This window comes from Oncorhynchus gorbuscha, linkage group LG22, assembly GCF_021184085.1.
Source record: "Oncorhynchus gorbuscha isolate QuinsamMale2020 ecotype Even-year linkage group LG22, OgorEven_v1.0, whole genome shotgun sequence".
NCBI lineage: Eukaryota > Metazoa > Chordata > Actinopteri > Salmoniformes > Salmonidae > Oncorhynchus > Oncorhynchus gorbuscha.
The window spans coordinates 13,704,853-13,722,662 of NC_060194.1; the positions used below are offsets into that span (position 1 = coordinate 13,704,853).

General features: G+C 41.8%; 1 protein-coding gene across 3 annotated transcripts in view; it reads right to left on the reverse strand.

The window, feature by feature from the left end:
* Nucleotides 1–17,556, reverse strand: part of LOC124010083 (protein FAM110B-like) — a 50,059-nt gene extending 32,503 nt beyond the window's left edge. For 2 of the 3 annotated variants that reach the window (XM_046322425.1, XM_046322423.1), the window contains exon 1: nucleotides 17,415–17,556. The gene's annotated coding sequence lies outside the window, so the exon portion shown is untranslated. The remainder of the gene's footprint in view (nucleotides 1–17,414) is intronic. The other variant, XM_046322426.1, reaches the window with a different exon arrangement.
* Nucleotides 17,557–17,810: the final 254 nt, after the last annotated feature.

Below are 17,810 nucleotides of genomic sequence, written 5' to 3' on the forward strand. Positions count from 1 at the left end.
CTCTTGTTGGCGGAGAACATTTTAAAGCAAACTTCATGCAATTCTACACATTTTGTCATGTCTTATGCGTGTTCATGTGATATCTGAATGACTCAAACATTACAACACAAAATCAATGGGCTAAAAGACCTAGCCAAAGAAAACGTTAGCTGACATGGACTAGTTGATCTGGACATTTCTGACAAGTTATAAATAGCTCTCTGAGGTCTGTAATGACGAGAGGAAAACTGATGATGCACTACCCAATTTCAAAATTGCACCTTGTGCATTCTACTATTAGAACGGCTCGCCCCCCACAGTTTGTGAACCACTGATCTAATACACAGCCATGAATGTCACACAAATAGTCCAGCCCCATGTAGGCCTATCAGGGTTTGTTGTTTCTTAGAGGGTGAAAACAGTCGAGAGTGGCATTTGACCTCATGCATATGAACAGGTCTGCCTGAGAGACCTCTAGAGAGACAGCCTGAGACCCAGGAAGGGTTAACGCCAAGCAGAAGCAGGACAAAGGTGAGGCATAAGCACAACCTCAGCAAGACAAATGTCACTCCGGATCTAATCCTAAGACTATACACTGCCAAGGCTTCGGGACTGTGAAAATCAGTCAGTGTGTGCACAAAGGGACGTGATGTGCACCCTCACATAACAGCACAGCAGAACTCAAGCAGCTTACAAGTACACTCGCTAAAATGAAAAGGTCTTGACCTACATCACGGAAAAAAGGAGGTTCCTGAATGTCCCTGAAAGTAGCTCTCCTCGCAATCAAGCACAAATGAACAGACTGCCTCGGAGTGTGTGGAGGGCTCTACACCAGTGCTGAGCGATTACCAAAATGTCAAACAACTAACTGACAAATGTGGTTCAATTATTTGAATTCCATTTTGGTTTTTTTTTTCTGCGAGCTCAATGCACACATTGCAGTTTCTCAATTAAAATCAAATCAAGCCCAAACTGTGCGATGTAGTAGGGAGTTGTAGTTTCCCCACAGGCCAATATTCTACATAGTTTAGAGGAGAAAATGTGGTAATTAACTACACTGACCACAATCCATTGTGCACCTACTTATCCGGTGTGTTTCCTTTATGGCTGCTATGTTAGAGACATCGAGAGGGACAGAGAGCGGTTGCTTCACGAGGTATCTCTACCTGAAAATACATTATCCAAGTGACTGATAGAAGGTATTCCGCAGTCATAAAAGTATACCTTATTTACTTTGAAGGACGACTGAATATCAGACAGCATAGGAAGCAGCTCTATAGAGATGAGATGACTTGGAATGAAATAACAAAAAGTAATCGAATATACACAACAAATGAAATAGTTTCTTAAAGATTTGTGAATAACTTTCAGTTAATAAGTGATAAGCAGTCATGGGCAGTCACTACCATCATGGGACTTTTATTAGTTGTTATATTTTTGAGAAATCAAACCACATAATGCATAGTGCATTTCATTTTTTACTGTGATCATTTTTTGTATAATCTAACAGAAACTGACCTCAAAAAGCACGAATGGCTCAGCACTACTCTACATCAATGTGTTAGTACAATATGCAGATGTTCAGTTGGCCTATTAGCCAGAGCTCAGGTGTGTTTGATTGGCATGTTATAATGTGTTGGATGGTTATTAGGGGTATCTGTGGTTTTGTAGTCAAATTGCCATCTGGGACACCTCACACTGGTGAGTGTTAGGCCACATGATCAGACCAGCTAGTTCTCTTGTTTCTCTGGAGGCAGATGCACTCGACTAAAAACTATTTGTTTAAACTGCAGGTAGGGCAACCGTTGACTGGAGGCAAAAGACAGAACAAACAGACATGTTCACCGAGTGTGGAAAAGGCCTGCTGGGTCCACGACGCAGCTGCGTCTCCTCTCCATTGATGTGTCAGGAATCAGACAGATGGGTTTCATGCGAATCCTCCGCCTCCAGAGGATTCACATGAGCAGGGGAAACATGAGACGAGGGCCACACTATCAAAACCGAGAGACGAAACGACCGCCCCACTATCACAAACGAGCCTATAAAACGTGACTTAGTAGGCTACACACAAACACAACAGAAACATTATCAGAACTGAAACGGCCACACTATAATTACGCAATAAGGCCAGAGGAGGTGTGGTATATGGCCAATATACCACAGCTAAGGGTCGTAGCAGTGAAAAGTCCTTTGTTTGGGCATACGGTTTGATAGTGTCGGAGATCTTTGTGGGCTATACTCGGCCTTGTCTCAGGATGGTAAGTTGGTGGTTGAAGATTTCCCTCTAGTGGTGTGGGGGCTGTGCTTTGGCAAAGTGGGTGGGGTTATATCCTTCCTGTTTGGCCCTGTCCGGGGGTGTCCTCGGATGGGGCCACAGTGTCTCCTGACCCCTCCTGTCTCAGCCTCCAGTATTTATGCTGCAGTAGTTTATGTGTCGGGGGGCTAGGGTCAGTTTGTTTATCTGGAGTACTTCTCCTGTCCTATTCGGTGTCCTGTGTAAATCTAAGTGTGCGTTCTCTAATTCTCTCCTTCTCTCTTTCTTTCTCTCTCGGAGGACCTGAGCCCTAGAACCATGCCCCAGGACTACCTGACATGATGACTCCTTGCTGTCCCCAGTCCACCTGGCCATGCTGCTGCTCCAGTTTCAACTGGCCTGGGCCCTAGGACCATGTCCCAGGACTACCTGACATGAGGACTCCTTGCTGTCCCCAGTCCACCTGGCCATGCTCCTGCTCCAGTTTCAACTGACCTGAGCCCTAGGACCGTGCCCCAGGACTACCTGACATGATGGCTCCTTGCTGTCCCCAGTCCATCTGACTGTGCTGCTGCTCCAGTTTCAACTGTTCTGCCTTATTATTATTTGACCATGCTGGTCATTTATGAACATTTGAACATCTTGGTCATGTTCTGTTATAATCTCTACCCGGCACAGCCAGAAGAGGACTGGCCACCCCACATAGCCCGGTTCCTCTCTAGTTTTCTTCCTAGGTTTTGGCCTTTCTAGGGAGTTTTTCCTAGCCACCGTGCTTTTACACCTGCATTGTTTGCTGTTTGGGGTTTTAGGCTGGGTTTCTGTACAGCACTTTGAGATATCAGCTGATGTACGAAGGGCTATATAAATAAATTTGATTTGATATACCACATCTTTCAGAAGAAAAACAAAAATCAGCATTCTGGGCTCGAACCACATGGTTTATCATCTCCGATATGATACGACATACACAACATGACACACACATAAGCTATGCCATCACAACCAATAGCCGCAATACTACAACCCTAACTTGACACCACACGGCCACATTATCACGTCGCTTAACATGTCAGAGCATTCAAATGATCCAATATACACGTTATCGCCACCGCAATCTCAGAAGTAGCCCAGCTAACTCAAACATAGCCCAGACATAAATCAGGCTAGCTGAGATGACAGCCACACTAACTATAACTGTGGTACTATTCAACCTAGCCATTATCATGCACTGTAAACAGTACATTTACTCAGGTCTGAGATAAAGTCACCATACTAACTTACAACCAGCAGAGAACATTCCCGAACAACAGCAGCAGCTGCAAGGTTTTTATCACAGCTTGTTTTAACGCATTAAGCATCCGCCAGATAGCCGCCATCACACCAGGCCCATTGTAATTAGTATAGTCAGAAAGGATTCTGGTCAACCTTCAAGGCCCCCACCGTCTACAGTGAATGCCCCCTCCCCAAAGTGTTTGTACTGTTATTTCTCTCCTCCTCCACCCTTCTCCCTTCCCGAGTGCCAGCTTCATACCAGTCTCAGTAAAACTCCACTGCTACTTTAAATCCATTGGTGAGAAGCGGGGATCCAGCTGAAAGCGGACGGGCTTTACTACACACACCCTTCTCCCTCGCTCTTTACCCTGCCCTCTCTCCCCGTTTGTCTGCTCCCTCATGGCTCCTTTCAGTGGAGCTGTCCTAGTGAACGCTGTCTGACCCAGTCTCTTATCTACTGATCCTCAGACTGCAAACTAACATACCTCAGCCACTGTACCATGTAGGCCTACTCGTGTACAAGAGTGCACTATTGTTTGAGTACAGAAACAGAGGTTTGTTTGGTTAGCAGGATTGACCCCCACTGTAGTTACACTGACTAAACATAACTGCTCTATGAGATGCTGCTATGACTGTAATTTGTGCACATTTCCAGGAACCGTGACTATTTGATGCCCCTGCTAGTGGCAACCGCACTTTGACTCCAAATGTTCATGACACAAACATAGCCAGCTGCACACTCAACAAGTAAGGCCCAAATAATTAAGTCTTAACAAATGTCCTCATCAAAACGTGGGGGGGGGGGCGTCTCGCTGAGATCATGTCTGATTAGTCACGACTGACTTGGTCTCTCAGCATGTCACTGGCAACCTCCAGCCCTGGGGCAGAGAAAGGACCTGCCTGCATTATAGAAAAGAGGAAATGTGGTACAGGTGCTGTCGGACATGGCAATCCACTAGCTTTTTGATGTGTGATATGTATTCCGAGGACCCCCAGACTAACCTCCGTACCAGTCACCATGAGCTGCTTTGTGTTCCCTTGAGATCTGTAGTAGATGGACTGGACCACCATGTACATCATAGATTTCCCTCTGCTATTTCATATAGCCAAAGGTATCATCTGTTAGGCCTAAACCTTATTGAGTGGCAAGTGATTGTGCTACAATAATTTGTTCCATTTTTTTTCTTTTCATTATAACCAAAATCACCACAGGCAAGTCTAAACTTCAGATGGCTACTATGGTCTTTGGTCCTGATCTGAAAGCTCTGGACTGGTGAAAGATCATTTCCAGTAGGCATCCAGAGTCTTCCTTTCATGATTCCCCTAGCCTGTCTTTTCAGATTAGTGCAGATGAAGAGGAGAGTGAGGGGGAAAGGAAGCTTCTTATAGACCATTAAGATGCACCCAATTTTACATCAGACAAGCAGGATGAGGGGGACCTACCATGGGGGACACAAGTAGTGATGGAGAGAAATACAGATTTTTACATATCGCAATATTATTTTGAATGACATATCGATACTTTGACTCCATGTCAATTATTATAATATTGTATTTGGCTAGGTAGCGTTAGCTAGCGCTAGTCGGCTGTACCTGAGACAAAACTCTGGTATTTTTCATCCTATAGCTTATCCTCCATCTTCTTTTTGAATAGTGAGCCAACAGGTTTTCAGCGCTTTTTTCCCCCATGACTGATCACAACTCATGTTCTCGTGCTCTCTGGTCCCTCTGCAGCAGACATATAGTGAGCAACATGTTTGGAACATCAAATCGCAATATCGAATCGCAATACATACAGAATGGTGAGAATCGTAATAGGCACCTAAATATCGTGCTAATATCGTTTTGCGAGGTCCCTGGCAATTCCCAGCCCTAGATACAAGGCCTGGCTGTCTCTGTTCATGTCTCTGTTCAGGCTCTCTTTCAACAACAAAAAAACAGCAGAAACGCAACCTTTCACAGCTGGTGCAGATCTTACTACTCAGCAGGACGCCAAGCAATAAAACAGAATGTTGAACATAAAACAACAACATCCCAAAAGACCTGCCCCTCTCTCCTGAGGAAGAACATGAACTTTGGAGGAAAAAAAAGGAAAAAAAAGGAAAAAAAAGGTGGGAAAGTAGGCTTACAAATGTTCTCAACCCTCTGGTCCGTTGACCAGCGCCGGTCCTTGTGATGTCGCTTCCTGCTCTGTCAGATAGGGAGCTGACACTATTTCATCAGCTCTCAAGAACTAGTTTTAATCTCAGGTACAAGGTTGTGAACCACAGTTTGCCAGTCCCTGGCACAGAAAAGGTTGATAAACACAGGTCCCCTCAGCCCCTTATTGGAATGCTGGTCTTTTACATAATATACTCATACTCTTAGTAGTCTGCTGATTCTCAGAGTAATATGATGTAAAGATTCACGTGTGATTTGCAGATTGTTCCAGGTCAGGCATTTGCAGCAGCTGAGAGCCTCACTTCTAAAGATCGCTTCAAGCAAGCTAAATGTCATCAAAATCCCACTCCATCGTGTGAATCAGACTCACCTCCGCTTCGCATATCGCTGGAATGAAGACAAAGCAGGGAGATGTATCCACGTTTGAGAAAGAAACTCGCCCTGGCTAACCTACTGGATAATCCATCTAGGGCTGGGTTATATGAACAAAAAATTATATCTTGATTTTTTCAAACTTATGGGTGATTCACGATATACAGGTCAAGTTGGAAGTTTATATTCACTTAGGTTGGAGTCATTAAAACTTGTTTTTCAACCACTCCACAAAATTCTTGTTGACAAACTATAGTTTTGACAAGTCGGTTTGGACATCTACTTTGTGCATGACACAAGTCATTTTTCCAACAATTGTTTACAGACAGATTATTTCACTTATAATTCACTGTGTCACAATTCTAGTGGGTCAGAAGTTTACACACACTAACAACAGCAAAGGACCTTGTGAAGATGCTGGAGGAAATGGGTACAAAAGTATCTATACCCCCAGTAAAACGAGTCCTATATCGACATAACCTGAAAGGCCGTTCAGCAAGGAAGAAGCCACTGCTCCAAAACCGCCATAAAAAAGCCAGACTACGGTTTGCAACTGCACATGGGGACAAAGATCATACTTTTTGGAGAAATGTCCTCTGGTCTGATGAAACAAAAATAGAACTGTTTGGCCATAATGACCATCGTTATGTTTGGAGGAAAAAGCGTGAGGCTTGCAAGCTGAAGAACACATCCCAACCGTGAAGCATGGGGGTGGCAGCATCATGTTGTGGGGGTGCTTTGCAAGGTGAGCGCTACCATCAGTCCTGTGTCATACCAACAGTAAAGCATCCTGAGACCATTCATGTGTGGGGTTGCTTCTCAGCCAAGGAAGTGGGCTCAATCACAATTTTGCCTAAGAACACAGCCATGAATAAAGAATGGTACCAACACATCCTCCGGGAGCATCTTCTCCCAACCATCCAGTAACAGTTTGATGACGAACAATGCCTTTTCCAGCATGATGGAGCACCTTACCATAAGGCAAAAGTGATAACTAAGTGGCCCGGGGAACAAAACATCAATATTTTGGGTCCAAGGCCAGGAAACTCCCCAGACCGTAATCCCAAAGAGAACGTGTGGTCAATCCTCAAGAGGCGGGTGGACAAACGAAAACCCACAAATTCTGACAAACTCCAAGCATTGATTATGCAAGAATGGGCTGCCATCAGTCAGGATGTGGCCCAGAGTTAATTGACAGCATGCCAGGGGCAGATTTCAGAGGTCTTGAAAAAGAAGGGTCAACACTGCAAATATTGACTCTGCATCAACTTCATGTAATTGTCAATAAAAGCCTTTGACACTTGTGAAATGAACTGAAGCAGCAAACTTTGTGAAAATTAATATTTGTGTCGTTCTCAAAACTTTTGACCACGACTGTATATCTAGATTTTATGTTCTCTCTAAATAAGCTTTGTTGTACAATTGAAGGTCAAATACACTGCATTTCAAACAGTCAACAATCTAAATGAATTCAGGGCTTTTTCAATTATACCTTGGCTAAATATAAGCCTTCCACAACCAAAACTCTGCCTATGTAAATGCACTTTTGTTACAAATGTAACCAGAACCATGCAACCATTCACATCTTGTAACAGGCATTATAGAAAATGACCACAGGTCTCAAACAATCTCAAGCACAAGCCCACCTGCTAGGACGTAGCCAGTTAATCTTTATATTTAGAGTTTAGCCAACTTCGATCTATTTGCTAGTTAACAAGGCAGAACAGTTGAATTGTTATGAACACGCCGTTCTGTCCTTCTCCAACTGTTTGAACAGCAGGCTAGCCTGTCCACTTTGTTCAGATGTTGAAATCAAGTGGCCTTCCTTCTTTCTCAGAACGAGTTGCCAAATCCTTTGTGTTTTATAAATATGCAATAAGCATAAAAAAACTGACTAGGCAGCTGGTATAACAGTCTTTGGCTAAAGTGGTACCCCAATGCCGTGCGCGACAAACTGAGAATTCATTTTCCAGAATCAATGTTCATTGATACTCCTGTTTTAGTAGTGTCTACTATGAGCTCAATTTGAGGAGTTGAGGGTATGGTTAGAAAAGTTAACGTCTCCTCTGTTACAGTAAAATAATGTCTCAATGTGTTGGTGTCCGTATGACCCATTCTGTTGGACCAAATCTCAAATGCAAACAGTGAGTTGAAACCGCTTGTCAGAGAGGAAGAAGTGATCTCTCATCTTTGTTGTGCGAGTGTCAGGGGGAGGGGCTTGATGTCTGTGTGAAAACAGAGGAAGAGGTGAGGTAAGGTTTCACTCTCGCCAAAATCTGTCCAAAATAAGCCCAATGCATTTTTATGGGCTTATTTTGGACCTAACCTTGTCGCCTGCCGTGCTGCCTTTGGGACAACGACTCCCATTGTTAGGGCGGAGAGATGAGCATCTTGTCATTATATACAGATCTCTGGTGTAAATGGGAAGGTGAACACAGCACAGAAGGAGCAAAGACGACGTGACCAAAAAGACAACATGGGAACAAGGGGACATAAATGCTCATTACATTTTTTTAAATACGATACAGGTACCTTGCAATATAGGTATTTGGAATATTGTGCAAAAAATCATACATTTGAATTAATCTAATTCATTCGATATATCTTGCAGCCCTAGATCCCATCGCTGCAGGCACAAGGTCAGGCCTGGAGGATGACAACCCACTCATCACTATCAAGATACATTTTCACACTGTGTGACCAATTCATCTTTCGCATGCTCTCTACTTGTCCCCGTTTGGAACACTTGACATGATTTGTCTCTTTACCAAAACATGCAAACACTATCAGATAGAATCCATAGCAAGCAGTGTACTGGAATGACATTCTGATTAAATTCAATTTAATCCACTCATGTTATGGGAGGCCCAAAATAACTGAAAGTCCCCCCCCCCCCCCCCAATAAACGATGAATATGACCGCATTGAGGCATGTCACTGTGCTTCTATGGCTACATGCTCTATGCCACTGCCTACTTCACTTGTTCATTTAGCAAACAGCACAGCTCATAATCCTGTGCCTTTATCACAGTCAATAAACCTTTATTTTAGCTTTATTTGATAGTTTCTTTAATATTCTTCCTTTATTTTCGCTCCATTGTTTTTTAAACTCCAGATACAAACTTATACGAACAATGACTACATCTCATCTGCCCAGACCTGCATGCTCACAACCCATCCCTAGTGCCTGCATTAGTGTTTGCCACATAGCCTTAAATTGTTTGTTTTTTCTAGGTCACCCATGATGTTTCAATAATAAATCTTTAGATTCTTCCATTGTGTTAATGATTGCGGATTGGTTGATGTCCACGTTTTTAGCAGACATTTTTCAAGATGAGAAGAGAATCGTCCAGCCCATTGGGTATCTCACTACATCCCCCATAATGCAATGTCTTGAAATATGCAAACAGACAAATTAAAAATATGTTTATATTGTAATACGTCTGACAACTTTCCAGCTCCGCCCATAACTTTTGGGCTTTATAGTATTCCCAGAAAGCATGGATTATCAAGTCATTATTTAGTTTAACACTGAAGACATGACTATGCCGTTGTGCTGTGGAATTTGTGAATTTTGTCTCTCGTATAATACATTCTATACATTAGTTTATACCGGATTAAGCAAGCGTACATTTTCTTTAACTGTAATTTTGTTAGTTATGTTCTAACATTCCCTCCATCTTGTGCCAACATCAGTTTGTTTTAAGTCCCAAAAGTGTTTTTTTTTTCTCTAAGGGATTGTCAGTTGGATAGGCTCTCCGCAAGGTTTCGCATATCTTCCTTATCGTATGAACATCCTTTCTGACTCAAATAAGATTCCCTCAAGGTTGATCCGATATCCAAAAGATTTCTAATCGAAATTTCCTGCGTTGTAACTTTTTGAAACTATCTACATTGGTCAGTCCAAAATAGCTTTTGAATTCTGTCATGGAAATACATGTATATTTTAGCTTTAAAAATGATAAACTTCCTCATGGCAAAATGTGTACAATAGCATGAGATTAGCTATAAAACTGCAGATTTCCCTTTGCCCCGTGACAAAATGTGTAGAATTGCAGAAAATTCCCAAAACACGTATGGGACATGTCTTGATTGATGCATGTCTCAGTGGACTAATCCATTGCGGAAGCCGCAGGGATGGCATATCAATAGTACATTTACCGTTAATTCACATCATTTCTAATCTACAATGTTTGTTTGGATACAGTCATTTCTGTTAATGCATTCAATATATTACTATTCTTTTTCTTCTCCATTTTGGAGTGGACATGTTGTATGCAGAAAACACATACTAGGCTACACTTGTGAGAAACACGTTTTGGTTTATTTAATTCCATTTACGAGGCCATTCATTGTGTTTGGTTTGGAGCGCTCCTGTCAATGTTGACAAAGGACGCACACCTGACTACGCATAGAAGTAGGCCTAGGCTACCTGGCTTGAGTGCACATGTAGGCGTATAAATGTGCCCATTTGGGGATCTGACAGTATTTCTGTCTTAACTCACCACCACTAATGAGCTGTGGAGATTCTCAAAGTAATTTTTTCTTCACCTCAAACAGCAAGTGAACAAAGTCTGTTTTTACATCCATTGAAAATGACAATAGTTCTCTCAATGTAGCCTATTTGAAAAATCTTTCCAGCTTGCTCCCTTTCGATAACCCGTCATGCTCTGATCCGGTGGAAATGTCATAAAATAGGCCTACCTGATTACTTCTTATCTCGTGTGCAAATAGCCTACAGCTGTGTCTGTCCAGAGCCCACTGGCCAGGGAAACTCTTGAGGGTCTAGAATATTTTATACAATGTTGCAAGTTTGTTAGCTTAGGGATGGACCAAGTTGAAGTTTCAAATGTACACATTAAGTGATGCAAGTGGCATTTCCCGTATGTTTGATGAGGATCTCCATATTACAAATGTACGGTCCCTTACTAGACGTCCGTGGGTGTTTTTTCAAATTAACCAACCGCCTCTCGGTCGTCCCCCAGGGCCCGGTCTTCGGGAAGTCATCAAATGAAGACTCTAGGACATTTGGTTTCCGTGTTATATTTTTGTACAGTTTTGGGACATTTTTCTGCTGTACTGGAAAATTCCACCAGGTGGCGACTGGCTGTATATTGCAAATGGACAAAACATCACCAAATGGACATTGCAGTTTCTCGTAAACTGAAAAGACTTCGAAGACAAAATTCGGTGAGCACAGGTTTAGCCAAATGTACTTTTAGCCCAGAAACAAGATGCCTCAATGCTCTTTGAGTTAATGCCCATTTTCTGGGATTAAAGGTTGAAAATGGTAATACAATGCTAATTTGACAGCTTCACGTCAAAGTACATAAACCTACAGTGTAAGGAAAAATAGAATCAGCCATTTATCTAACGTCCGGTTGATGATGGTTAAACAAAATAATTTAAAAAAAGTTATAGATCAAGTTACGGCATGTTAAAGGCAGGTTTCGGAGCTCTATGTGATTTCTGTGTACATACACACACACACACACAGTCAATGTGGAGTGACACTGTGGGGTTTACGGACACACAGAGCCTGCAATAGTTACCTGTGTACGAACCATCACAGAACCGTCAGACCTAGAGCTCTGAAACTTCATAACTTCATTCGGTAGTGCACGATGAGTTATGTGGCTCTAGAAGGTTATCAGGCTGAGAAACAGCCTTGTCCGTTTGCAATAACTTCAATTCATTTTTAACGTCGCGAAAATGACGAGATTTAGAGAAGTCCCCGAATCACAAGACTAGGTGTATTGAAACCTCCTCAGCCCATAGAGACGGACCCTAAAGTTTTGGTCCAATAGCTCTTTCAGGGACCCCGTAGCAACGCCTGGAAAATGTGAATTTTCAGCACTAAATAAGGTTGCTGTTCGGTCTACGAATGACCTATCGAGACAAAATTCGGGATTCGGGGTCGCCTCAGCTAGGCATACACATAATGTCAGAACTGGACCCTGGATTCACAGCTCGAAGGAACCTATGGTTTTAACAGAATGCGCTATGAATTGTGGGCCGACTCTGAAACATGTGATAGTTCGCTTCTAAAAGAGTTGGACAAAGTGAGTTTGGTGTCAGTATGTATAAGTTTGGTGTCAGTATGACATCTTATTGACTGATGGCTGGCCTGATGGCAGTATAATATATTGGCATTGTACATTTTATATTGCAAATGGACAGTGTACATTTCCAATATATTTTATGAGGGATTTACCATCACCAAGTGGACAAGTTCAAATCAACATCAACAAGCAATGGAGAGGAACCACTATCACTGCTCGGCCATCCCGAGTTCAACAAGCCAGTCAATTGGGCATTTCTGCAGTATATTAGAGCATGTCCAATTCGTCATGGTAAATGCCCATTGTAAAACATTGCAAACAGACAGTGTAAAATTGTACATTTCCAATGTATTTAATGAGGGATTTAACATCACCAAATGGACAGGCTGAAATCAACACCAACGAGCAATTGGACAGTGTCCATTACACATATGCTATATTGTCAGTGTGAACATGCTCTTCTGTAAGTTGACAGTGTCCATTGCCAATGTATATCCATAATGACTTCCCATTAGGAAATGGACATCCTGAATCAACATCAATGAGAAATTCTTGCTTCCTATGATCAAACATGACAAATAGACCTTCTAGGTTGATTCAGGGCTTAACATAGTGATATAGATCATTTGGTCATTATATATGCCATTTGGACATTTCCTATGCCATTTGGACATGGTTCACTGACTTTTGGGTTCGGAAGCCGACTTCCTATGATCATATATGGCAAACGGAAGGTGGAGCGCGCTCGCCACCTTTGGGATTTTTGGAGTATGACACTTGGTATTTGCCATGTTCCACTTGCAATATGTTTTTGATTAACTGCCGTCCATTTGAGTGGTATTTGCGATTGTGTACTTGGTTCGCCCAATGCCAATAAGATGCCGTTCATTTTTGTCCATTTCATGGGGGTCTTCCCTTACCTTGCAGACAGGCCGTGCAAAGCCAATGTGATTTATTTTGATCAGGATATTGTTTTTATTTGTTGGTTTTATGTAGGCTATTTTTACATAGTTGGCAATGGCAATTGAAGTTGCTTTTAGATTTGTAGCATTTTCATTTAGATATAATTGTTATTAACCACGACAATGATTGAGATCAAGACTTTATTATATAATAAATGTTCTACGAAAATGTGCTTAAGAAAATCATAACTGGCACACAGATCGGTAGAAATGGTAAGATAAATTGGCACTCCAAATGGAAAAGGTTGCCGATCCCTGGTTTAGCCTACGAAGGCCAGCAGCAGGTGGTGGTTCGGGAACAATTTTTTGGTTTGTTTAGTTAGGCGATCTTTATCTCTGGCTCCCTTGAGTCATTTGTTTGTCTTAATTATTTAATCACAGTGTGCTTAAAGCATCAGACAAGCTCAGTGGCTTACATATACAGTAGTTGATTTTATTAAAACACATAGGCTATTTTTCCTTATATAGACACACCCTATGAGTTTAAACATTTTGACAACTCAAAATAATTACTTGGGAGGGGGGGCACAGCCTAGTCAGTATTCATAACAAAAAGTATCTCTACCTCAGCCACAGAGCAACCCCGCGTCCTCTTTCCCTCCCTGTCCCTTGGCGCTCTCTCAGGCAGAGCTGCATACTGACTACTGTTCTGTTCATGTTCTGTCTGTCTGACTGTCTGTGTACTCAACTGTTCCCGCTTCACAGCATCCATTTCTACTGAGCCTCTCTGCTTTGACCCTCATGGCATTCCTCAGAAAGCCAGGGCTCCACCATCCCCTGATCCCTGCGCTAGTACCGCACATGACAGGGATTTAGCCTACTGGTCTTTCACTATAGGCAGGCTAATATGGGGTTGAGTATTTAGGCAAATAGTTAAGCTACATATCTGAATATGTCCTAAATGCAGGCTTCGGAATATATTTCAAGTGACCTATTGATTTTCTTCCTGCGCAAGCAAATTTGTAGGCTAGTTTATGATCTTCATGCTTTGTTTTTTTCATGGAAACTGACAGATGGTGGTAATGTTGAATCATTTTAATGGGATGGAGAGGCAGCAAGCACATTATTTGTGTTAGCATGCACATTGTGTTTTCATCTTGACATTGGCCCTCTCTGCTGGCCATTGCAAAGAGTGTAGGCTAGCCTAAATTATATCCTTTTGCAGGGTGGCAACAAACATGTAGTGTATTATAGCACAGCACAGAGTAGCGTACTACTCCCAACTAGAGGTCGACCGAGTATGATTTTAACGCCAATACCAATTGGAGGACCAAAAAAAAGCAGATTCCAATTAAAATCGGCCAATTTTGATGAAATAAATAAATATATATTTGTAATAATGACAATTACAACAATACTGAACGAACACTTATTTTAATTTAATATAATACATAAATTAAATCTATTTAGTCTCAAATAAATAATGAAACTTGCTCAATTTGGTTTAAATAATGCAAAAACACAGTGTTGGAAAAGAAAGTAAAAGTGCAATATGTGCCATGTAAAAAAGCTCATGTTTAAGTTCCTTGCTCAGAACATATGAAAGCTGGTGGTTCAATATTCCCAGTTCTTCAATATTCCCAGTTAAGAAGTTTTAGGTTATAATTATTATAGGAATTATGACACGTCCACTATTTCTCTCTATACCATTTGTATTTCATATACCTGTAACTATTGGATGTTCTAATAGGCCCTTTAGTATTGCCAGCCTAATCTCAGGAGTTGATAGGCTTGAAGTCATAATCAGCACATTAGCATTGCTAAGAGCTGCTGGCAAACGGAGTAAAGTTTGAATGAATGCTTTACGAGCCTGCTGCTGCCTACCACCGCTCAGTCAGACTGCTCTATCAAATATCAAGTCATAGATTTAACTATAATATAATAAACACAGAAATACGAGCCTTTGGTCATTAATAGTGTCAAAAACGTTTATTCTTTCAGTGAAATACGGAACCATTCCGTATTTTATCGAACGGGTGACAACCCTAAGTCTAAATATTGCTGTTATATTGCACAACCTTCAATGTTATGTCATAATTATGTAAAATTCGGGAAAATTAGTTCGCAACGAGCCAGGCGGCCTAAACTGTTGCATATACCCTGACTCTGCGTGCAATGAACGCAAGAGAAGTGACACAATTTCCCTAGTTAATATTGCCTGCTAACATTAATTTCTTTTAACCAAATATGCAGGTTTAAAAAATATATACTTCTGTGTATTGATTTTAAGAAAAGCATTGATGTTTATAGTTAGTTACATTCATGCAACGATTGTGCTTTTGTTAAATCTCCCATTTGGCGAAGTAGGCTGTGATTGATTATATGCAACGCAAGACAAGATAGTTAACCTAGTAATATCATCAACCATGTGTAGTTAACTAGTGATTATGTTTAGATTGATTGATTGTTTTTTATAAGATAAGTTTAATGCTAGCTAGCAACTTACCTTGGCTCCTCGCTGCACTCGCGTAACAGGTGGTCAGCCTGCCACGCAGTTTCCTCATGGAATGCAATGTAATTGGCCCTAATTAAATCGGTCGACCTCTACTCTCAACTTCATATCCATTGTTGTGGGAATAGTGGGATAAATATAATCTAACCACTGTGACCCCGAACATCATTGACCTGGCATTGATCTCGAGGCCATATGTTAGAGATAGTTTTGGACCCAGAACACAACACTGCAGTCTTTTCTCTCTCTGTCTCAAACAAAGGCATGGTGTCCGTGCCAGTCATGACCGTAACAAACCGTATTCTTCACTGTTCAGCATTCCTCACAGCTAACACGTTTTTGTGAGAAACACTAGAATCAACAGCTGTTGTTGTCTTGACTGTGCCAGCCTGGGTGTGTGTTTGGTCAAGCCAAAAAGGGGAAGAGTTTATCAGTGAGAGACTGGGAAGTGTTTAATCTTAATGTGATCAACAGGGGAATTCAAATTGGTTAATTACACATCAGGGATGGAATGTGTTGACGTTGTCATACTGTGTTGCTTCGAGTTGGTAAACTACACACACAGTCAGGGTTTTAGCCTAAATGGTTAGCTATTAATGTTATGCAATATGCATCACAACAGTGTCCAGCTTAAAAATGATAAGGCCTGGGCCAAATGCATCTGTTTATGACCACTTGCTTCTCTTCGCTGGTCTCTGTTATAAACCTGTTATGAGTGCATCATGCTTCACATACTGTCATTAGGCTACTTATTCTGTCAAGCTAAGTCATGTTTATGACTTATGCAGGCAGTATGATGGAACATTCAAATAAAGGGCTCCTACTAAAGTCATCCAAGCCTAATGCCTTTCACTTGTTTTGTCATGACAATCTAGTCACACTGACACTTTACCCAAATCATTTTACCACCCCAACCTCCCAACGAACACACTGACACAGACACACACTCCAATCTCAATATTCATAAACCTGTTGTGTGTAGCGGTGTACCAGGCTCTCTAGATCAAATGACTCAGACAGAGTTTAAGGGTCCCAGCAGCTATTCACTGTGAAGTGTGAGGAGTGGGTATAGACAGGTGAACTAACGGATATGACATGTCAAACAGAACAAGTGAACACGGTAGCCTATATTTACTCGTTACTATATGCATCCCATGCTACAGCCCTGATGCTAATATATTACATTGAAGAATGATCATTGCAAATTTACACTTGCTCTTAATTTCCCACTTAACTTATGATGACACAGTGTCTCAGCCTAAAAACACAGACAAACAGACAAACACCACAATAATATCTCAAAGGAGCCATAACATTGCCATGTTCCCAGTGGACTGGCAAGTCCAAGTGTTCTTGCTTGTTAGTGGGCAATTACTCGAATTATGTCACATCTCATAACCCCATACAATAACGATGCTGACTCTGCAATCCCCCCAGCGCTCGAGCCACCCGAACCATCATCACGACGAAATATTAAAACCTCAAAGAGCGACATTGAGGTTTAGGAGCATCGTTTCATTGTGACCTGCTGCTTCAGGCTGATGCACAACGCAAAGATGCAACGTTCGATCACCAGTTTAGCTAAATGACAGCCACCTGTATGGTGCAATGTGAGCCTAAATACAACCAGAGTAGGCTACGTACGAACGTTGGCTCGTGATTGCATGGCTGTTGAAACACGACGTCGCACACTTTAACATTTTCACTCAGACTGACCTTATCATATTTTTGTCGTAAAAATGTAAGTGACTAGCCCGACATCAGTCAAACAGCCATGTTGATGTATAGCCTACGTTGGTGGATAATTCTGGGGAAATAACGACTGGACATAAGAAGGTATGTCCACGTCAGTCAGTGCGGAAGATATAATCGTAGCAGGTAAACCATAGGTAAAACACTTACCTTGATACCCAGCGGAGGAAAACAAAAGATGCTGCGGTATCTTTCCGTTAGACGGAATGTGTGGGGATGGCCTCAAAGCTTCAAGGGAAACGCCAAACAAGCTCATTCAATGCAATCTACAAGCGACTGTACAGTCTGTATCCCTGCGCCGTGGAAGGGGGGGGGGTGCTAGGAGAATACTCTGAGTTACCTTGCATATAAATCATCTAAGAGGGATTCACTCTTATTCCTACATTATTTCGTGTTAATATCTATGGATTGTTAACGATACATTATTGTGTTTGAGAATCGAGAGTATGTTTTATTCTCAGTCGATCTGTGCACCCCTACCATTGCATATGATGTGTTCCATTTTCTCTTAAAAGATACACCTCCTTTTTTTTATGAACGCAAGGC